Here is a 5,220-nt window from a genome sequence, read left to right on the forward strand (position 1 = left end):
CAGGGAAATAGTTGCTGTCGAGGAGGACAATAAACTTGCTATTGTCCGAATAGCCAGTAAATAAGTGTTTTATTATACAAAAGAAAATAGTATATTTCGAGACAAGACAATGTATGGTTATTCTCTTTGTACTTAAGAAATAATTCATGGGGGCATGAATTTATCGTGATTTTACCACGAGTTGGCCCTTTATGCAAAATATTTTACCATGAGCAAATAATATCAGTATATTGGGCCAACCCGTGGTAAAATCAATATAAGTTCAAGCACCCATACATTATTTCTATTCTAATAGGACAAAGACAGCAATTCTTTTGGATCGAAGCGCTCTTTGTGAAAGGAAATGTTTGCTGTTCCCGTTATTGAACACACTATTAACATTGACGTAAACGACGAAAAAAATTGAATAAAGTGACATTTTTAAACTATATAATATAACATACTAAGACAGATTTGGTTGAATTTAATTGACTATCTTACTTTCATTTAAGAAGATATGGACATTATACAAATTCTTACCATCGTTTGTTTATGTTTTCATGTTTTGACTACCTTCAGTTTCTTATACGTGCATTTCCCTGTAAAATCCTTACATTCTTACGTCATCGTTTTTAAACGACGTCATTTACACCATCTGACGTGAGGTAAATCATTCATAAAAAGCATACGACGTGGGAGTAGGATTAGAACAGCCCAAACAAATCATGACGTTGCTTATCAGCGGACATATGAATATATTAAAATTGTACCACGGGTGTGTACTCAAAGTGTTTGAAGAACGTCATATTAGAATATTACTCTAACCTGGGACATAATATATTGACGTTAGTATAATAGTCTCAGCTCTTACAACTGTTCAAAATGAAATATTTTGATTAACCCATCATTTTTTAATTTGAAGCGGACGATGTAAAACTTACATGAAGCTATATTCTGTATTCACGTCATAAAAATTTGACTGCGTAAATGGAATAGTTGCAGTATAAACAATCACTCGGAAATTTCGTGAGACGAGTCAATTCAAACGACACAGAAAGTACGGGAAAATTTCCCGTAAAAAACTGTTTTCACACAAAATAGTTACTTTTTTCGTTTAAAATTTTATAAAGAGAATACATACTGAGGTATAATAATAGCCAATAGTATTTCACAGCATGTAAATATCAAATTTATTATTACACAATATATAATCAAACATCTGTAATTTAAATGACATATTAAGAAACAGTATAGAAAAAAGAAAGATGGGAAGAAGGGGGGAAAATATGTATGTGTGTGTGTGTGGATCACTACATTCAGCTTATACACATGATTAAACAAGGAACCTTTGGGTCTTTTTTATATTATCAAAAACATTTCTACATATTTCTTCATTTTGCTCATTTGTCAGATTTGTACTACCATATGTTAAAATCTCTAGATACAACAAAAGGTCATCTGGTAACCAACTGAGACTAAGAATCTGCGTAAATGTGTATATAAAGGACATTTAAAGAAGAAATGATTAGAACCTTCGCGGGGAAATCCACAGCGACAAGATGGATCTGATGAAATATTACTTAACAATTTTAGAACACGAGAGCTTGGATGACAAAAACTGTTTTTCAAATAATATTGTGTCGTTTAAGGAAAGTTTGTCTTTTTTATTCTGGACAAAAACGATACTTTTAAGGCAGTATGACTTTGATAGGCAAAATGTACAGCAATGGAGTATATATCTCCCAGTTGATACAGAGTTTGAGTTTCCCATTATGAATTACTTGATAGAGGGCCTACAAGGAAGCTATTCAACCAAGGGGTTTGAGTGGTAAAGTTGAAGTCATCCCTCGAAAGTTTTACGAACGCCATCACGAGTTGGTAGACTGTTATAAAATATTTGTGTCATAGATGACCACAGATATGTTTCAGTAGTTGTAACCACAATCGCGTCGTCTTTTCCTCGATTGCGACATCACCGAATGAGAATTATCATCGATTTTGTACTTACCACGAGCAACACGACGGGGGCCACTAGTTGAGCTGAACCTTACAGAGCACTTGAGAGTATTCCAAGTTTTTGGTAGAGTTCGGGTTGTTCATATAAATAAGAAGATGTGGTATGAGTACCAATGAGACAACTCTCCATCCAAGTCACAATGTATAAAAAATGTAACAATTATAGGTCAAAGTACGGCCTTCAACATTGAGCCTTGGCTCACACCGAACAGCTAGCTATAAAGGGCCGCTAAATGACTAGTGTAAAACAATTCAAACAGATAAACCAACGGTCTAATCTATATATAAAAACGAAAAACGAGAAACACCTATGAACCACACCAACAAACGACAACCAATGAACAACAGGCCCCTGACTTAGGACAGGTGCATACAAATGCAGCGGGTTTAAACGTTTTAACAGGCACCAACCTTCACCCTAACCTGATACAGTAGTGTAACATTACAACATAAAAAGACACACTATAAAATATCAATTGAAATGACTTAACTCGATCAAAAACACATTAAAACAAAAACAAGTAAACATACACTAAACGAATAAGTTTGATCTATGACACAATATAGATACAATATTAATAAAATAGATGTAGGAACAATGTCAAAAAGACAACTAAACCTTGGACAAATAGAATGTCGCTTTTTTCCCCACGATATTATGGTAACAACTGATCAAAGATACCACATCAAACTCATCAATGGTGCTTGAGTCAAAGCAGTTGGGAGGACAAACCAAATATGATTAATAAATTGTTTGTTGCTTAACGTCCAATGGCAAATATTTCATGCATGTTCGGGACGGTAAAAATGAAATACTATATTGTAGATCTTTCTTTGGTTTACGAGTTTTAATTATCCGTTTGGTATCTTTCGCACCTTTTTGTTGAACTAAGCGCACTCGAATTGGGAAACAAGTTAGCTCGTATCATTATTAACTCGTGTCAAAACTTGCATACTACAGATTTAGGTTAAAAGTGTTTCGCCACTTGGAAATTCATATAAAAACACATTTTTTTTAAAGATAGTAAAAAAAATATTTTTATGTCTGATTTTTTCATAAAAATTTTACCGTTTCACTCAATAGTGTGTATTTTTTATGGTCATTGTGGAGTGATTTTATGAAATGTCGTTACTGAGAAACATAAATTAAGTGTAATTGTTTCCTTTATAGTCATATATATTTTCATGCAGAAATTCATGTTTGTTCTCAGTGTATCGAAAACATTGATCATCTTAAAAGTATGAACCTTTACTATTTTTCATAGTTACTGCAAGAAACCACAGACAATTTTGTACTTAATGGAAATATTGCATTCCATTTTGACAAAAAAAGCTTACTAATAGGTAGAATTATCATCAAAAATATGTTTATATGGAATATAAAGTGGAATTTTCAATGGTGAAACACTTTTGACCTCTGACTTTACTAGAAGTGTCCAATTGTCATAAAATAAAAAATCCTTCATAATATTAAACGGAACAAATAATCTGTGTGAATATTATTTCTACTGGAACAAACATTACAGTATTTGTTTCGAAAGGAATAAAGAGTATCGAATATTCGTTCCAACTGGAACAACAATTATGGCATTGTTTATAACAAATTTTTCAGGGACTTCCGTAAGGTGGAACAAATATACGTTGACACAGTCCATAAGGCCTTCTTGTCAGTTTGGTAAGTTGGTACGGGTTTGCAATGGTAAGAGTTAAAATGCTATACTGAATGATTCGATTGATAGGTAAAATCCAGAATAGAGATTCAAATGCAACTTTCTTGCTGTTTGACTTTGCTTTCCCAAGTAAACAGTTCCGTACTCCTTACAACAAAATTATTATATTCAAATTTACCTGTGTACGTTGTTTTATTTAACGCCATTTTGTTCCAGGTAAAAGTTGTCTTATTAACACTCTGCCTACATCTTTTTTATTACTACCTGTAACGTCTATGTTACATAGGCACCTACGTTTTAATATTGTATTTATATTGTGTCACAGATAAAATTTATTCGTTCAGTGTATGTTTACTTGTTTTTGTTTAAATGTCTTTTTGGTCGAGTTAAGCCATTTCAATTGATATTTTATAGTGTGTCTTTTTATGTTGTAATGTTACACTACTGTCTCATTTTAGTGAAGGTTGGCGCCTGTTAAAACGTTTAAACCCGCTGCATTTTTATGCACCTGTCCTAAGTCAGGAGCCTGTTGTTCATTGGTTGTGGGTTTTTTTTTTTTGTGGTTCGTATGTGTTTCTCGTTTTTTATATAGATTTGACCGTTGGTTTTCCTGTTTGAATTGTTTTACACTAGTCATTTTGGGGCCCTTTATAGCTTGCTGTTCGGTGTGAGCCCAGGCTCCGCGTTGAAGGCCGTACTTTGACCTATAATTTTAACTTTTTATACATTGTGACTTGGATGGAGAGTTGTCTCATTGGCACTCATACAAGATCTTTTATCTGTACAGATTTATTTTCAACATATATTCCTAGCCAACTTGATGGGTTGAGGGACTGGCCATTTAATGGTAACCTGAAATTATGGATGAGAGGAAATTAAGAGGGCCTTGAAAATTTTTGGTAATGGAAAAGTGGTGATATTCAAATTTTCGACTTCAGATGGAGGGCCGTGATCGAAAATATTTTACAAGATTTAAGAAGTTCTGTATTTCAAACATGCAAAAAATTATATGAATACTCTAAATCAGTATCTTATTATTCAGCAGAAGTGTCTTAACACTTCATTCAGGTATCATATATATATATATATATATATATATATATATTGTGTCATAATTTTTGGCTAGGTGCTGAAGAACGAAGGTGTGTTATATGTCAATGAGACCCTACCAGATCTAAATAAAGTTCCCTGAAGTCACAAACAATTTTACCACTTAAAGCTTTATTTCCACAATGGATACATAATTTTACCGAATAATAATAATATGCATAAAAATTGTATGCATGCATTTTTGTTGTAAATAATAAAAACATTGAAAAGTGTTGAGGGGGTTGAAATCTTACATTGAATTTATTTTCCTTTTTCAAGATGGGAATTTGAAAAAATAAGAGAAATTCAGATGTTTCCTCCACCATCCAGACCCTTATAAAAAGTCGTACTTGGTTTTGGTGCGCTGCTGTTTTAACATTTCGGTTGGGTATGTATATAAGTTTAATTATTTTTGTTTCTGGTATTGTAAATTCTCAAAGAACATTTTATCTGCATATATAATGGC

The sequence above is a fragment of the Mytilus californianus genome, unplaced genomic scaffold, assembly GCF_021869535.1.
Source record: "Mytilus californianus isolate M0D057914Y unplaced genomic scaffold, xbMytCali1.0.p SCAF_14, whole genome shotgun sequence".
In the NCBI taxonomy this organism is placed as follows: Eukaryota; Metazoa; Mollusca; class Bivalvia; order Mytilida; family Mytilidae; genus Mytilus; species Mytilus californianus.